The sequence below is a fragment of the Schistocerca gregaria genome, chromosome 11, assembly GCF_023897955.1.
Source record: "Schistocerca gregaria isolate iqSchGreg1 chromosome 11, iqSchGreg1.2, whole genome shotgun sequence".
Taxonomy (NCBI): Eukaryota; Metazoa; Arthropoda; class Insecta; order Orthoptera; family Acrididae; genus Schistocerca; species Schistocerca gregaria.
The window spans coordinates 5,460,252-5,478,983 of NC_064930.1; the positions used below are offsets into that span (position 1 = coordinate 5,460,252).

The following is an 18,732-nucleotide window of genomic DNA, read 5'->3' on the forward strand; positions in this document are numbered from 1 at the left end:
CAACTCACTCCATGAATTGATTGCTACGGCATCTGTTATCAGCAGTCACAACCAGCAACACCAGTAGCAGCCGACTGACGCAAAGAATGGGAACGTGCAGTGGGATTTACGTGAAATCGGCGCAAGGCAGATCTTTCCGACGTAGGCTTGAGAATCTTATGGGAACATTTGTACTGTTTCTAAATTAAGTGTAGGTGTGGGAGGAGGGTGCTTCCTGCGCACGAATAAAAGCACGCTCGCCAATTGTGGATGCTAATCGTTCGCTTGTATCTGCCTACACACCTCTGCCGGTTGGGAATTATTCCACTTGCATGGCAAGGTGCGCGTGTAGGTGTGTTAAAAATTCTGGAGGCGCTGGGTATCGATCCCAGTACCTCTCGCACGCTAAGCGAGCGCTCTACCATCTGAGTTACGCCCACCCCCCCGATAACTTGTAGTGCTACATACAGTCATATCAACGTCACAGACCCTTGCACTCCCATTATTCCGCAGACAAACACTACTCTCTATGTATCAGTGAGGGTGTCTTTCAGGTTTCGTGCATTCTGTATCGAATCGTAGTTGGCCACAATGAAAGTGGCACGCATAACGTCGAAAATAGAGTTCAGACACCGCTCTGAGTAAGACGAACGTGTTGTCCACCTCTAGACTTCAATGACGTTAAGCCGTGATACCTAAGACAGATCTGCACACGATGACACCACGATAACAGCCGGTCCTCACACTTACATCTTGCTCTCCTTATGACAGTATACATCATATCAGTCTGTGACGCTGGTTTTGCAACTTCTTGCGTGCGTTTATGTTCGCCGCGACCAACACTTACCATGCACTGACCACAAAACATGGAGGAGCCGGGGCTTGAACCCGAGACCGTTCACACGCTAAGCGAACGATCTGCCAACTGAGCTACAGCTACACACACGACCAAGCCTGGCTATTCTCCATTCTTTGCGACTCTGATGTGCACGGACACGATGGTTGGTTGGTTTGTAGCGGCGAAGGTACCAGAATACAAAGGCGCGGACACGTTCATATACACAAGAGTTCCTAGTAGTTTCGATGCTCTGGTATTACGAATGCAAATTCCGTCTGTTTTGAACGTCTTAAATTGAAAGGGCGGTCACAAATTGGTCCATTTCACTCCTTGTCGACAATCACACAGCACCTGAGGTAACAAGCACATCTCGAGCCCCATTGTGCTCTCCATTGTTCATGCCAACTCAGTGCCTCGCTCTTTGCTACTGTGTAAAACTCTTGTCGTCCAACTGAAAAACACTGGGACACAACAAGTTTCCGCGTCTCCATTGCACTGATCGTACTACGAAACGCTCCCCAAACTTGGCAATCACCCATGCAGATGACTTTTCCGACTTTACACGACGCTCACGCTAGTGACAGCCTTATTTACAGTTCGACGTCGCGCCAAAGCGAATGAGCACATTTCGCCTACGGCTTAGGCCGCTCTTCTAGTGTGGCTGCTCTGTGTCTGCAGGCAGCGAGGGGCTGCAAGCTTCCTGTGTTCGCACCTATATCACCTGTGCTTCCTTGTCAGAGACAGACTATCGCAAAACATACAACTCACTCCATGAATTGATTGCTACGGCATCTGTTATCAGCAGTCACAACCAGCAACACCAGTAGCAGCCGACTGACGCAAAGAATGGGAACGTGCAGTGGGATTTACGTGAAATCGGCGCAAGGCAGATCTTTCCGACGTAGGCTTGAGAATCTTATGGGAACATTTGTACTGTTTCTAAATTAAGTGTAGGTGTGGGAGGAGGGTGCTTCCTGCGCACGAATAAAAGCACGCTCGCCAATTGTGGATGCTAATCGTTCGCTTGTATCTGCCTACACACCTCTGCCGGTTGGGAATTATTCCACTTGCATGGCAAGGTGCGCGTGTAGGTGTGTTAAAAATTCTGGAGGCGCTGGGTATCGATCCCAGTACCTCTCGCACGCTAAGCGAGCGCTCTACCATCTGAGTTACGCCCACCCCTCCGATAACTTGTAGTGCTACATACAGTCATATCAACGTCACAGACCCTTGCACTCCCATTATTCCGCAGACAAACACTACTCTCTATGTATCAGTGAGGGTGTCTTTCAGGTTTCGTGCATTCTGTATCGAATCGTAGTTGGCCACAATGAAAGTGGCACGCATAACGTCGAAAATAGAGTTCAGACACCGCTCTGAGTAAGACGAACGTGTTGTCCACCTCTAGACTTCAATGACGTTAAGCCGTGATACCTAAGACAGATCTGCACACGATGACACCACGATAACAGCCGGTCCTCACACTTACATCTTGCTCTCCTTATGACAGTATACATCATATCAGTCTGTGACGCTGGTTTTGCAACTTCTTGCGTGCGTTTATGTTCGCCGCGACCAACACTTACCATGCACTGACCACAAAACATGGAGGAGCCGGGGCTTGAACCCGAGACCGTTCACACGCTAAGCGAACGATCTGCCAACTGAGCTACAGCTACACACACGACCAAGCCTGGCTATTCTCCATTCTTTGCGACTCTGATGTGCACGGACACGATGGTTGGTTGGTTTGTAGCGGCGAAGGTACCAGAATACAAAGGCGCGGACACGTTCATATACACAAGAGTTCCTAGTAGTTTCGATGCTCTGGTATTACGAATGCAAATTCCGTCTGTTTTGAACGTCTTAAATTGAAAGGGCGGTCACAAATTGGTCCATTTCACTCCTTGTCGACAATCACACAGCACCTGAGGTAACAAGCACATCTCGAGCCCCATTGTGCTCTCCATTGTTCATGCCAACTCAGTGCCTCGCTCTTTGCTACTGTGTAAAACTCTTGTCGTCCAACTGAAAAACACTGGGACACAACAAGTTTCCGCGTCTCCATTGCACTGATCGTACTACGAAACGCTCCCCAAACTTGGCAATCACCCATGCAGATGACTTTTCCGACTTTACACGACGCTCACGCTAGTGACAGCCTTATTTACAGTTCGACGTCGCGCCAAAGCGAATGAGCACATTTCGCCTACGGCTTAGGCCGCTCTTCTAGTGTGGCTGCTCTGTGTCTGCAGGCAGCGAGGGGCTGCAAGCTTCCTGTGTTCGCACCTATATCACCTGTGCTTCCTTGTCAGAGACAGACTATCGCAAAACATACAACTCACTCCATGAATTGATTGCTACGGCATCTGTTATCAGCAGTCACAACCAGCAACACCAGTAGCAGCCGACTGACGCAAAGAATGGGAACGTGCAGTGGGATTTACGTGAAATCGGCGCAAGGCAGATCTTTCCGACGTAGGCTTGAGAATCTTATGGGAACATTTGTACTGTTTCTAAATTAAGTGTAGGTGTGGGAGGAGGGTGCTTCCTGCGCACGAATAAAAGCACGCTCGCCAATTGTGGATGCTAATCGTTCGCTTGTATCTGCCTACACACCTCTGCCGGTTGGGAATTATTCCACTTGCATGGCAAGGTGCGCGTGTAGGTGTGTTAAAAATTCTGGAGGCGCTGGGTATCGATCCCAGTACCTCTCGCACGCTAAGCGAGCGCTCTACCATCTGAGCTACGCCCACCCCCCCGATAACTTGTAGTGCTACATACAGTCATATCAACGTCACAGACCCTTGCACTCCCATTATTCCGCAGACAAACACTACTCTCTATGTATCAGTGAGGGTGTCTTTCAGGTTTCGTGCATTCTGTATCGAATCGTAGTTGGCCACAATGAAAGTGGCACGCATAACGTCGAAAATAGAGTTCAGACACCGCTCTGAGTAAGACGAACGTGTTGTCCACCTCTAGACTTCAATGACGTTAAGCCGTGATACCTAAGACAGATCTGCACACGATGACACCACGATAACAGCCGGTCCTCACACTTACATCTTGCTCTCCTTATGACAGTATACATCATATCAGTCTGTGACGCTGGTTTTGCAACTTCTTGCGTGCGTTTATGTTCGCCGCGACCAACACTTACCATGCACTGACCACAAAACATGGAGGAGCCGGGGCTTGAACCCGAGACCGTTCACACGCTAAGCGAACGATCTGCCAACTGAGCTACAGCTACACACACGACCAAGCCTGGCTATTCTCCATTCTTTGCGACTCTGATGTGCACGGACACGATGGTTGGTTGGTTTGTAGCGGCGAAGGTACCAGAATACAAAGGCGCGGACACGTTCATATACACAAGAGTTCCTAGTAGTTTCGATGCTCTGGTATTACGAATGCAAATTCCGTCTGTTTTGAACGTCTTAAATTGAAAGGGCGGTCACAAATTGGTCCATTTCACTCCTTGTCGACAATCACACAGCACCTGAGGTAACAAGCACATCTCGAGCCCCATTGTGCTCTCCATTGTTCATGCCAACACAGTGCCTCGCTCTTTGCTACTGTGTAAAACTCTTGTCGTCCAACTGAAAAACACTGGGACACAACAAGTTTCCGCGTCTCCATTGCACTGATCGTACTACGAAACGCTCCCCAAACTTGGCAATCACCCATGCAGATGACTTTTCCGACTTTACACGACGCTCACGCTAGTGACAGGCTTATTTACAGTTCGACGTCGCGCCAAAGCGAATGAGCACATTTCGCCTACGGCTTAGGCCGCTCTTCTAGTGTGGCTGCTCTGTGTCTGCAGGCAGCGAGGGGCTGCAAGCTTCCTGTGTTCGCACCTATATCACCTGTGCTTCCTTGTCAGAGACAGACTATCGCAAAACATACAACTCACTCCATGAATTGATTGCTACGGCATCTGTTATCAGCAGTCACAACCAGCAACACCAGTAGCAGCCGACTGACGCAAAGAATGGGAACGTGCAGTGGGATTTACGTGAAATCGGCGCAAGGCAGATCTTTCCGACGTAGGCTTGAGAATCTTATGGGAACATTTGTACTGTTTCTAAATTAAGTGTAGGTGTGGGAGGAGGGTGCTTCCTGCGCACGAATAAAAGCACGCTCGCCAATTGTGGATGCTAATCGTTCGCTTGTATCTGCCTACACACCTCTGCCGGTTGGGAATTATTCCACTTGCATGGCAAGGTGCGCGTGTAGGTGTGTTAAAAATTCTGGAGGCGCTGGGTATCGATCCCAGTACCTCTCGCACGCTAAGCGAGCGCTCTACCATCTGAGCTACGCCCACCCCCCCGATAACTCGTAGTGCTACATACAGTCATATCAACGTCACAGACCCTTGCACTCCCATTATTCCGCAGACAAACACTACTCTCTATGTATCAGTGAGGGTGTCTTTCAGGTTTCGTGCATTCTGTATCGAATCGTAGTTGGCCACAATGAAAGTGGCACGCATAACGTCGAAAATAGAGTTCAGACACCGCTCTGAGTAAGACGAACGTGTTGTCCACCTCTAGACTTCAATGACGTTAAGCCGTGATACCTAAGACAGATCTGCACACGATGACACCACGATAACAGCCGGTCCTCACACTTACATCTTGCTCTCCTTATGACAGTATACATCATATCAGTCTGTGACGCTGGTTTTGCAACTTCTTGCGTGCGTTTATGTTCGCCGCGACCAACACTTACCATGCACTGACCACAAAACATGGAGGAGCCGGGGCTTGAACCCGAGACCGTTCACACGCTAAGCGAACGATCTGCCAACTGAGCTACAGCTACACACACGACCAAGCCTGGCTATTCTCCATTCTTTGCGACTCTGATGTGCACGGACACGATGGTTGGGTGGTTTGTAGCGGCGAAGGTACCAGAATACAAAGGCGCGGACACGTTCATATACACAAGAGTTCCTAGTAGTTTCGATGCTCTGGTATTACGAATGCAAATTCCGTCTGTTTTGAACGTCTTAAATTGAAAGGGCGGTCACAAATTGGTCCATTTCACTCCTTGTCGACAATCACACAGCACCTGAGGTAACAAGCACATCTCGAGCCCCATTGTGCTCTCCATTGTTCATGCCAACTCAGTGCCTCGCTCTTTGCTACTGTGTAAAACTCTTGTCGTCCAACTGAAAAACACTGGGACACAACAAGTTTCCGCGTCTCCATTGCACTGATCGTACTACGAAACGCTCCCCAAACTTGGCAATCACCCATGCAGATGACTTTTCCGACTTTACACGACGCTCACGCAACGCTCACGCTAGTGACAGCCTTATTTACAGTTCGACGTCGCGCCAAAGCGAATGAGCACATTTCGCCTACGGCTTAGGCCGCTCTTCTAGTGTGGCTGCTCTGTGTCTGCAGGCAGCGAGGGGCTGCAAGCTTCCTGTGTTCGCACCTATATCACCTGTGCTTCCTTGTCAGAGACAGACTATCGCAAAACATACAACTCACTCCATGAATTGATTGCTACGGCATCTGTTATCAGCAGTCACAACCAGCAACACCAGTAGCAGCCGACTGACGCAAAGAATGGGAACGTGCAGTGGGATTTACGTGAAATCGGCGCAAGGCAGATCTTTCCGACGTAGGCTTGAGAATCTTATGGGAACATTTGTACTGTTTCTAAATTAAGTGTAGGTGTGGGAGGAGGGTGCTTCCTGCGCACGAATAAAAGCACGCTCGCCAATTGTGGATGCTAATCGTTCGCTTGTATCTGCCTACACACCTCTGCCGGTTGGGAATTATTCCACTTGCATGGCAAGGTGCGCGTGTAGGTGTGTTAAAAATTCTGGAGGCGCTGGGTATCGATCCCAGTACCTCTCGCACGCTAAGCGAGCGCTCTACCATCTGAGCTACGCCCACCCCCCCGATAACTTGTAGTGCTACATACAGTCATATCAACGTCACAGACCCTTGCACTCCCATTATTCCGCAGACAAACACTACTCTCTATGTATCAGTGAGGGTGTCTTTCAGGTTTCGTGCATTCTGTATCGAATCGTAGTTGGCCACAATGAAAGTGGCACGCATAACGTCGAAAATAGAGTTCAGACACCGCTCTGAGTAAGACGAACGTGTTGTCCACCTCTAGACTTCAATGACGTTAAGCCGTGATACCTAAGACAGATCTGCACACGATGACACCACGATAACAGCCGGTCCTCACACTTACATCTTGCTCTCCTTATGACAGTATACATCATATCAGTCTGTGACGCTGGTTTTGCAACTTCTTGCGTGCGTTTATGTTCGCCGCGACCAACACTTACCATGCACTGACCACAAAACATGGAGGAGCCGGGGCTTGAACCCGAGACCGTTCACACGCTAAGCGAACGATCTGCCAACTGAGCTACAGCTACACACACGACCAAGCCTGGCTATTCTCCATTCTTTGCGACTCTGATGTGCACGGACACGATGGTTGGTTGGTTTGTAGCGGCGAAGGTACCAGAATACAAAGGCGCGGACACGTTCATATACACAAGAGTTCCTAGTAGTTTCGATGCTCTGGTATTACGAATGCAAATTCCGTCTGTTTTGAACGTCTTAAATTGAAAGGGCGGTCACAAATTGGTCCATTTCACTCCTTGTCGACAATCACACAGCACCTGAGGTAACAAGCACATCTCGAGCCCCATTGTGCTCTCCATTGTTCATGCCAACTCAGTGCCTCGCTCTTTGCTACTGTGTAAAACTCTTGTCGTCCAACTGAAAAACACTGGGACACAACAAGTTTCCGCGTCTCCATTGCACTGATCGTACTACGAAACGCTCCCCAAACTTGGCAATCACCCATGCAGATGACTTTTCCGACTTTACACGACGCTCACGCTAGTGACAGCTTTATTTACAGTTCGACGTCGCGCCAAAGCGAATGAGCACATTTCGCCTACGGCTTAGGCCGCTCTTCTAGTGTGGCTGCTCTGTGTCTGCAGGCAGCGAGGGGCTGCAAGCTTCCTGTGTTCGCACCTATATCACCTGTGCTTCCTTGTCAGAGACAGACTATCGCAAAACATACAACTCACTCCATGAATTGATTGCTACGGCATCTGTTATCAGCAGTCACAACCAGCAACACCAGTAGCAGCCGACTGACGCAAAGAATGGGAACGTGCAGTGGGATTTACGTGAAATCGGCGCAAGGCAGATCTTTCCGACGTAGGCTTGAGAATCTTATGGGAACATTTGTACTGTTTCTAAATTAAGTGTAGGTGTGGGAGGAGGGTGCTTCCTGCGCACGAATAAAAGCACGCTCGCCAATTGTGGATGCTAATCGTTCGCTTGTATCTGCCTACACACCTCTGCCGGTTGGGAATTATTCCACTTGCATGGCAAGGTGGGCGTGTAGGTGTGTTAAAAATTCTGGAGGCGCTGGGTATCGATCCCAGTACCTCTCGCACGCTAAGCGAGCGCTCTACCATCTGAGTTACGCCCACCCCCCCGATAACTTGTAGTGCTACATACAGTCATATCAACGTCACAGACCCTTGCACTCCCATTATTCCGCAGACAAACACTACTCTCTATGTATCAGTGAGGGTGTCTTTCAGGTTTCGTGCATTCTGTATCGAATCGTAGTTGGCCACAATGAAAGTGGCACGCATAACGTCGAAAATAGAGTTCAGACACCGCTCTGAGTAAGACGAACGTGTTGTCCACCTCTAGACTTCAATGACGTTAAGCCGTGATACCTAAGACAGATCTGCACACGATGACACCACGATAACAGCCGGTCCTCACACTTACATCTTGCTCTCCTTATGACAGTATACATCATATCAGTCTGTGACGCTGGTTTTGCAACTTCTTGCGTGCGTTTATGTTCGCCGCGACCAACACTTACCATGCACTGACCACAAAACATGGAGGAGCCGGGGCTTGAACCCGAGACCGTTCACACGCTAAGCGAACGATCTGCCAACTGAGCTACAGCTACACACACGACCAAGCCTGGCTATTCTCCATTCTTTGCGACTCTGATGTGCACGGACACGATGGTTGGTTGGTTTGTAGCGGCGAAGGTACCAGAATACAAAGGCGCGGACACGTTCATATACACAAGAGTTCCTAGTAGTTTCGATGCTCTGGTATTACGAATGCAAATTCCGTCTGTTTTGAACGTCTTAAATTGAAAGGGCGGTCACAAATTGGTCCATTTCACTCCTTGTCGACAATCACACAGCACCTGAGGTAACAAGCACATCTCGAGCCCCATTGTGCTCTCCATTGTTCATGCCAACTCAGTGCCTCGCTCTTTGCTACTGTGTAAAACTCTTGTCGTCCAACTGAAAAACACTGGGACACAACAAGTTTCCGCGTCTCCATTGCACTGATCGTACTACGAAACGCTCCCCAAACTTGGCAATCACCCATGCAGATGACTTTTCCGACTTTACACGACGCTCACGCAACGCTCACGCTAGTGACAGCCTTATTTACAGTTCGACGTCGCGCCAAAGCGAATGAGCACATTTCGCCTACGGCTTAGGCCGCTCTTCTAGTGTGGCTGCTCTGTGTCTGCAGGCAGCGAGGGGCTGCAAGCTTCCTGTGTTCGCACCTATATCACCTGTGCTTCCTTGTCAGAGACAGACTATCGCAAAACATACAACTCACTCCATGAATTGATTGCTACGGCATCTGTTATCAGCAGTCACAACCAGCAACACCAGTAGCAGCCGACTGACGCAAAGAATGGGAACGTGCAGTGGGATTTACGTGAAATCGGCGCAAGGCAGATCTTTCCGACGTAGGCTTGAGAATCTTATGGGAACATTTGTACTGTTTCTAAATTAAGTGTAGGTGTGGGAGGAGGGTGCTTCCTGCGCACGAATAAAAGCACGCTCGCCAATTGTGGATGCTAATCGTTCGCTTGTATCTGCCTACACACCTCTGCCGGTTGGGAATTATTCCACTTGCATGGCAAGGTGCGCGTGTAGGTGTGTTAAAAATTCTGGAGGCGCTGGGTATCGATCCCAGTACCTCTCGCACGCTAAGCGAGCGCTCTACCATCTGAGTTACGCCCACCCCCCCGATAACTTGTAGTGCTACATACAGTCATATCAACGTCACAGACCCTTGCACTCCCATTATTCCGCAGACAAACACTACTCTCTATGTATCAGTGAGGGTGTCTTTCAGGTTTCGTGCATTCTGTATCGAATCGTAGTTGGCCACAATGAAAGTGGCACGCATAACGTCGAAAATAGAGTTCAGACACCGCTCTGAGTAAGACGAACGTGTTGTCCACCTCTAGACTTCAATGACGTTAAGCCGTGATACCTAAGACAGATCTGCACACGATGACACCACGATAACAGCCGGTCCTCACACTTACATCTTGCTCTCCTTATGACAGTATACATCATATCAGTCTGTGACGCTGGTTTTGCAACTTCTTGCGTGCGTTTATGTTCGCCGCGACCAACACTTACCATGCACTGACCACAAAACATGGAGGAGCCGGGGCTTGAACCCGAGACCGTTCACACGCTAAGCGAACGATCTGCCAACTGAGCTACAGCTACACACACGACCAAGCCTGGCTATTCTCCATTCTTTGCGACTCTGATGTGCACGGACACGATGGTTGGGTGGTTTGTAGCGGCGAAGGTACCAGAATACAAAGGCGCGGACACGTTCATATACACAAGAGTTCCTAGTAGTTTCGATGCTCTGGTATTACGAATGCAAATTCCGTCTGTTTTGAACGTCTTAAATTGAAAGGGCGGTCACAAATTGGTCCATTTCACTCCTTGTCGACAATCACACAGCACCTGAGGTAACAAGCACATCTCGAGCCCCATTGTGCTCTCCATTGTTCATGCCAACTCAGTGCCTCGCTCTTTGCTACTGTGTAAAACTCTTGTCGTCCAACTGAAAAACACTGGGACACAACAAGTTTCCGCGTCTCCATTGCACTGATCGTACTACGAAACGCTCCCCAAACTTGGCAATCACCCATGCAGATGACTTTTCCGACTTTACACGACGCTCACGCAACGCTCACGCTAGTGACAGCCTTATTTATAGTTCGACGTCGCGCCAAAGCGAATGAGCACATTTCGCCTACGGCTTAGGCCGCTCTTCTAGTGTGGCTGCTCTGTGTCTGCAGGCAGCGAGGGGCTGCAAGCTTCCTGTGTTCGCACCTATATCACCTGTGCTTCCTTGTCAGAGACAGACTATCGCAAAACATACAACTCACTCCATGAATTGATTGCTACGGCATCTGTTATCAGCAGTCACAACCAGCAACATCAGTAGCAGCCGACTGCACGCAAAGAATGGGAACGTGCAGTGGGATTTACGTGAAATCGGCGCAAGGCAGATCTTTCCGACGTAGGCTTGAGAATCTTATGGGAACATTTGTACTGTTTCTAAATTAAGTGTAGGTGTGGGAGGAGGGTGCTTCCTGCGCACGAATAAAAGCACGCTCGCCAATTGTGGATGCTAATCGTTCGCTTGTATCTGCCTACACACCTCTGCCGGTTGGGAATTATTCCACTTGCATGGCAAGGTGCGCGTGTAGGTGTGTTAAAAATTCTGGAGGCGCTGGGTATCGATCCCAGTACCTCTCGCACGCTAAGCGAGCGCTCTACCATCTGAGCTACGCCCACCCCCCCGATAACTTGTGGTGCTACATACAGTCATATCAACGTCACAGACCCTTGCACTCCCATTATTCCGCAGACAAACACTACTCTCTATGTATCAGTGAGGGTGTCTTTCAGGTTTCGTGCATTCTGTATCGAATCGTAGTTGGCCACAATGAAAGTGGCACGCATAACGTCGAAAATAGAGTTCAGACACCGCTCTGAGTAAGACGAACGTGTTGTCCACCTCTAGACTTCAATGACGTTAAGCCGTGATACCTAAGACAGATCTGCACACGATGACACCACGATAACAGCCGGTCCTCACACTTACATCTTGCTCTCCTTATGACAGTATACATCATATCAGTCTGTGACGCTGGTTTTGCAACTTCTTGCGTGCGTTTATGTTCGCCGCGACCAACACTTACCATGCACTGACCACAAAACATGGAGGAGCCGGGGCTTGAACCCGAGACCGTTCACACGCTAAGCGAACGATCTGCCAACTGAGCTACAGCTACACACACGACCAAGCCTGGCTATTCTCCATTCTTTGCGACTCTGATGTGCACGGACACGATGGTTGGTTGGTTTGTAGCGGCGAAGGTACCAGAATACAAAGGCGCGGACACGTTCATATACACAAGAGTTCCTAGTAGTTTCGATGCTCTGGTATTACGAATGCAAATTCCGTCTGTTTTGAACGTCTTAAATTGAAAGGGCGGTCACAAATTGGTCCATTTCACTCCTTGTCGACAATCACACAGCACCTGAGGTAACAAGCACATCTCGAGCCCCATTGTGCTCTCCATTGTTCATGCCAACACAGTGCCTCGCTCTTTGCTACTGTGTAAAACTCTTGTCGTCCAACTGAAAAACACTGGGACACAACAAGTTTCCGCGTCTCCATTGCACTGATCGTACTACGAAACGCTCCCCAAACTTGGCAATCACCCATGCAGATGACTTTTCCGACTTTACACGACGCTCACGCAACGCTCACGCTAGTGACAGCCTTATTTACAGTTCGACGTCGCGCCAAAGCGAATGAGCACATTTCGCCTACGGCTTAGGCCGCTCTTCTAGTGTGGCTGCTCTGTGTCTGCAGGCAGCGAGGGGCTGCAAGCTTCCTGTGTTCGCACCTATATCACCTGTGCTTCCTTGTCAGAGACAGACTATCGCAAAACATACAACTCACTCCATGAATTGATTGCTACGGCATCTGTTATCAGCAGTCACAACCAGCAACACCAGTAGCAGCCGACTGACGCAAAGAATGGGAACGTGCAGTGGGATTTACGTGAAATCGGCGCAAGGCAGATCTTTCCGACGTAGGCTTGAGAATCTTATGGGAACATTTGTACTGTTTCTAAATTAAGTGTAGGTGTGGGAGGAGGGTGCTTCCTGCGCACGAATAAAAGCACGCTCGCCAATTGTGGATGCTAATCGTTCGCTTGTATCTGCCTACACACCTCTGCCGGTTGGGAATTATTCCACTTGCATGGCAAGGTGCGCGTGTAGGTGTGTTAAAAATTCTGGAGGCGCTGGGTATCGATCCCAGTACCTCTCGCACGCTAAGCGAGCGCTCTACCATCTGAGTTACGCCCACCCCCCCGATAACTTGTAGTGCTACATACAGTCATATCAACGTCACAGACCCTTGCACTCCCATTATTCCGCAGACAAACACTACTCTCTATGTATCAGTGAGGGTGTCTTTCAGGTTTCGTGCATTCTGTATCGAATCGTAGTTGGCCACAATGAAAGTGGCACGCATAACGTCGAAAATAGAGTTCAGACACCGCTCTGAGTAAGACGAACGTGTTGTCCACCTCTAGACTTCAATGACGTTAAGCCGTGATACCTAAGACAGATCTGCACACGATGACACCACGATAACAGCCGGTTCTCACACTTACATCTTGCTCTCCTTATGACAGTATACATCATATCAGTCTGTGACGCTGGTTTTGCAACTTCTTGCGTGCGTTTATGTTCGCCGCGACCAACACTTACCATGCACTGACCACAAAACATGGAGGAGCCGGGGCTTGAACCCGAGACCGTTCACACGCTAAGCGAACGATCTGCCAACTGAGCTACAGCTACACACACGACCAAGCCTGGCTATTCTCCATTCTTTGCGACTCTGATGTGCACGGACACGATGGTTGGTTGGTTTGTAGCGGCGAAGGTACCAGAATACAAAGGCGCGGACACGTTCATATACACAAGAGTTCCTAGTAGTTTCGATGCTCTGGTATTACGAATGCAAATTCCGTCTGTTTTGAACGTCTTAAATTGAAAGGGCGGTCACAAATTGGTCCATTTCACTCCTTGTCGACAATCACACAGCACCTGAGGTAACAAGCACATCTCGAGCCCCATTGTGCTCTCCATTGTTCATGCCAACTCAGTGCCTCGCTCTTTGCTACTGTGTAAAACTCTTGTCGTCCAACTGAAAAACGCTGGGACACAACAAGTTTCCGCGTCTCCATTGCACTGATCGTACTACGAAACGCTCCCCAAACTTGGCAATCACCCATGCAGATGACTTTTCCGACTTTACACGACGCTCACGCAACGCTCACGCTAGTGACAGCCTTATTTACAGTTCGACGTCGCGCCAAAGCGAATGAGCACATTTCGCCTACGGCTTAGGCCGCTCTTCTAGTGTGGCTGCTCTGTGTCTGCAGGCAGCGAGGGGCTGCAAGCTTCCTGTGTTCGCACCTATATCACCTGTGCTTCCTTGTCAGAGACAGACTATCGCAAAACATACAACTCACTCCATGAATTGTTTGCTACGGCATCTGTTATCAGCAGTCACAACCAGCAACACCAGTAGCAGCCGACTGCACGCAAAGAATGGGAACGTGCAGTGGGATTTACGTGAAATCGGCGCAAGGCAGATCTTTCCGACGTAGGCTTGAGAATCTTATGGGAACATTTGTACTGTTTCTAAATTAAGTGTAGGTGTGGGAGGAGGGTGCTTCCTGCGCACGAATAAAAGCACGCTCGCCAATTGTGGATGCTAATCGTTCGCTTGTATCTGCCTACACACCTCTGCCGGTTGGGAATTATTCCACTTGCATGGCAAGGTGCGCGTGTAGGTGTGTTAAAAATTCTGGAGGCGCTGGGTATCGATCCCAGTACCTCTCGCAAGCTAAGCGAGCGCTCTACCATCTGAGCTACGCCCACCCCCCCCGATAACTTGTGGTGCTACATACAGTCATATCAACGTCACAGACCCTTGCACTCCCATTATTCCGCAGACAAACACTACTCTCTATGTATCAGTGAGGGTGTCTTTCAGGTTTCGTGCATTCTGTATCGAATCGTAGTTGGCCACAATGAAAGTGGCACGCATAACGTCGAAAATAGAGTTCAGACACCGCTCTGAGTAAGACGAACGTGTTGTCCACCTCTAGACTTCAATGACGTTAAGCCGTGATACCTAAGACAGATCTGCACACGATGACACCACGATAACAGCCGGTCCTCACACTTACATCTTGCTCTCCTTATGACAGTATACATCATATCAGTCTGTGACGCTGGTTTTGCAACTTCTTGCGTGCGTTTATGTTCGCCGCGACCAACACTTACCATGCACTGACCACAAAACATGGAGGAGCCGGGGCTTGAACCCGAGACCGTTCACACGCTAAGCGAACGATCTGCCAACTGAGCTACAGCTACACACACGACCAAGCCTGGCTATTCTCCATTCTTTGCGACTCTGATGTGCACGGACACGATGATTGGTTGGTTTGTAGCGGCGAAGGTACCAGAATACAAAGGCGCGGACACGTTCATATACACAAGAGTTCCTAGTAGTTTCGATGCTCTGGTATTACGAATGCAAATTCCGTCTGTTTTGAACGTCTTAAATTGAAAGGGCGGTCACAAATTGGTCCATTTCACTCCTTGTCGACAATCACACAGCACCTGAGGTAACAAGCACATCTCGAGCCCCATTGTGCTCTCCATTGTTCATGCCAACTCAGTGCCTCGCTCTTTGCTACTGTGTAAAACTCTTGTCCAACTGAAAAACACTGGGACACAACAAGTTTCCGCGTCTCCATTGCACTGATCGTACTACGAAACGCTCCCCAAACTTGGCAATCACCCATGCAGATGACTTTTCCGACTTTACACGACGCTCACGCAACGCTCACGCTAGTGACAGCCTTATTTATAGTTCGACGTCGCGCCAAAGCGAATGAGCACATTTCGCCTACGGCTTAGGCCGCTCTTCTAGTGTGGCTGCTCTGTGTCTGCAGGCAGCGAGGGGCTGCAAGCTTCCTGTGTTCGCACCTATATCACCTGTGCTTCCTTGTCAGAGACAGACTATCGCAAAACATACAACTCACTCCATGAATTGATTGCTACGGCATCTGTTATCAGCAGTCACAACCAGCAACATCAGTAGCAGCCGACTGCACGCAAAGAATGGGAACGTGCAGTGGGATTTACGTGAAATCGGCGCAAGGCAGATCTTTCCGACGTAGGCTTGAGAATCTTATGGGAACATTTGTACTGTTTCTAAATTAAGTGTAGGTGTGGGAGGAGGGTGCTTCCTGCGCACGAATAAAAGCACGCTCGCCAATTGTGGATGCTAATCGTTCGCTTGTATCTGCCTACACACCTCTGCCGGTTGGGAATTATTCCACTTGCATGGCAAGGTGCGCGTGTAGGTGTGTTAAAAATTCTGGAGGCGCTGGGTATCGATCCCAGTACCTCTCGCAAGCTAAGCGAGCGCTCTACCATCTGAGCTACGCCCACCCCCCCGATAACTTGTGGTGCTACATACAGTCATATCAACGTCACAGACCCTTGCACTCCCATTATTCCGCAGACAAACACTACTCTCTATGTATCAGTGAGGGTGTCTTTCAGGTTTCGTGCATTCTGTATCGAATCGTAGTTGGCCACAATGAAAGTGGCACGCATAACGTCGAAAATAGAGTTCAGACACCGCTCTGAGTAAGACGAACGTGTTGTCCACCTCTAGACTTCAATGACGTTAAGCCGTGATACCTAAGACAGATCTGCACACGATGACACCACGATAACAGCCGGTCCTCACACTTACATCTTGCTCTCCTTATGACAGTATACATCATATCAGTCTGTGACGCTGGTTTTGCAACTTCTTGCGTGCGTTTATGTTCGCCGCGACCAACACTTACCATGCACTGACCACAAAACATGGAGGAGCCGGGGCTTGAACCCGAGACCGTTCACACGCTAAGCGAACGATCTGCCAACTGAGCTACAGCTACACACACGACCAAGCCTGGCTATTCTCCATTCTTTGCGACTCTGATGTGCACGGACACGATGATTGGTTGGTTTGTAGCGGCGAAGGTACCAGAATACAAAGGCGCGGACACGTTCATATACACAAGAGTTCCTAGTAGTTTCGATGCTCTGGTATTACGAATGCAAATTCCGTCTGTTTTGAACGTCTTAAATTGAAAGGGCGGTCACAAATTGGTCCATTTCACTCCTTGTCGACAATCACACAGCACCTGAGGTAACAAGCACATCTCGAGCCCCATTGTGCTCTCCATTGTTCATGCCAACTCAGTGCCTCGCTCTTTGCTACTGTGTAAAACTCTTGTCCAACTGAAAAACACTGGGACACAACAAGTTTCCGCGTCTCCATTGCACTGATCGTACTACGAAACGCTCCCCAAACTTGGCAATCACCCATGCAGATGACTTTTCCGACTTTACACGACGCTCACGCAACGCTCACGCTAGTGACAGCCTTATTTATAGTTCGACGTCGCGCCAAAGCGAATGAGCACATTTCGCCTACGGCTTAGGCCGCTCTTCTAGTGTGGCTGCTCTGTGTCTGCAGGCAGCGAGGGGCTGCAAGCTTCCTGTGTTCGCACCTATATCACCTGTGCTTCCTTGTCAGAGACAGACTATCGCAAAACATACAACTCACTCCATGAATTGATTGCTACGGCATCTGTTATCAGCAGTCACAACCAGCAACATCAGTAGCAGCCGACTGCACGCAAAGAATGGGAACGTGCAGTGGGATTTACGTGAAATCGGCGCAAGGCAGATCTTTCCGACGTAGGCTTGAGAATCTTATGGGAACATTTGTACTGTTTCTAAATTAAGTGTAGGTGTGGGAGGAGGGTGCTTCCTGCGCACGAATAAAAGCACGCTCGCCAATTGTGGATGCTAATCGTTCGCTTGTATCTGCCTACACACCTCTGCCGGTTGGGAATTATTCCACTTGCATGGCAAGGTGCGCGTGTAGGTGTGTTAAAAATTCTGGAGGCGCTGGCTATCGATCCCAGTACCTCTCGCAAGCTAAGCGAGCGCTCTACCATCTGAGCTACGCCCACCCCCCCGATAACTTGTGGTGCTACATACAGTCATATCAACGTCACAGACCCTTGCACTCCCATTATTCCGCAGACAAACACTACTCTCTATGTATCAGTGAGGGTGTCTTTCAGGTTTCGTGCATTCTGTATCGAATCGTAGTTGGCCACAATGAAAGTGGCACGCATAACGTCGAAAATAGAGTTCAGACACCGCTCTGAGTAAGACGAACGTGTTGTCCACCTCTAGACTTCAATGACGTTAAGCCGTGATACCTAAGACAGATCTGCACACGATGACACCACGATAACAGCCGGTCCTCACACTTACATCTTGCTCTCCTTATGACAGTATACATCATATCAGTCTGTGACGCTGGTTTTGCAACTTCTTGCGTGCGTTTATGTTCGCCGCGACCAACACTTACCATGCACTGACCACAAAACATGGAGGAGCCGGGGCTTGAACCCGAGACCGTTCACACGCTAAGCGAACGATCTGCCAACTGAGCTACAGCTACACACACGACCAAGCCTGGCTATTCTCCATTCTTTGCGACTCTGATGTGCACGGACACGATGGTTGGTTGGTTTGTAGCGGCGAAGGTACCAGAATACAAAGGCGCGGACACGTTCATATACACAAGAGTTCCTAGTAGTTTCGATGCTCTGGTATTACGAATGCAAATTCCGTCTGTTTTGAACGTCTTAAATTGAAAGGGCGGTCACAAATTGGTCCATTTCACTCCTTGTCGACAATCACACAGCACCTGAGGTAACAAGCACATCTCGAGCCCCATTGTGCTCTCCATTGTTCATGCCAACTCAGTGCCTCGCTCTTTGCTACTGTGTAAAACTCTTGTCGTCCAACTGAAAAACACTGGGACACAACAAGTTTCCGCGTCTCCATT

General features: G+C 49.3%; 4 non-coding genes across 4 annotated transcripts; all 4 read right to left on the reverse strand.

The window, feature by feature from the left end:
* Nucleotides 1-3,500: 3,500 nt before the first annotated feature.
* Trnaa-agc (transfer RNA alanine (anticodon AGC)) lies at nt 3,501-3,574 on the reverse strand. Its single transcript has one exon. It is a non-coding gene; the product is annotated as a tRNA-Ala (tRNA).
* Nucleotides 3,575-5,077: 1,503 nt separating this feature from the next.
* Trnaa-agc (transfer RNA alanine (anticodon AGC)) lies at nt 5,078-5,151 on the reverse strand. Its single transcript has one exon. It is a non-coding gene; the product is annotated as a tRNA-Ala (tRNA).
* Nucleotides 5,152-6,665: 1,514 nt separating this feature from the next.
* Nucleotides 6,666-6,739, reverse strand: Trnaa-agc (transfer RNA alanine (anticodon AGC)). The gene has a single exon. It is a non-coding gene; the product is annotated as a tRNA-Ala (tRNA).
* A 4,680-nt stretch (nt 6,740-11,419) lies between these two features.
* Trnaa-agc (transfer RNA alanine (anticodon AGC)) lies at nt 11,420-11,493 on the reverse strand. The gene has a single exon. It is a non-coding gene; the product is annotated as a tRNA-Ala (tRNA).
* Between the last annotated feature and the right edge of the window lie 7,239 nt (nt 11,494-18,732).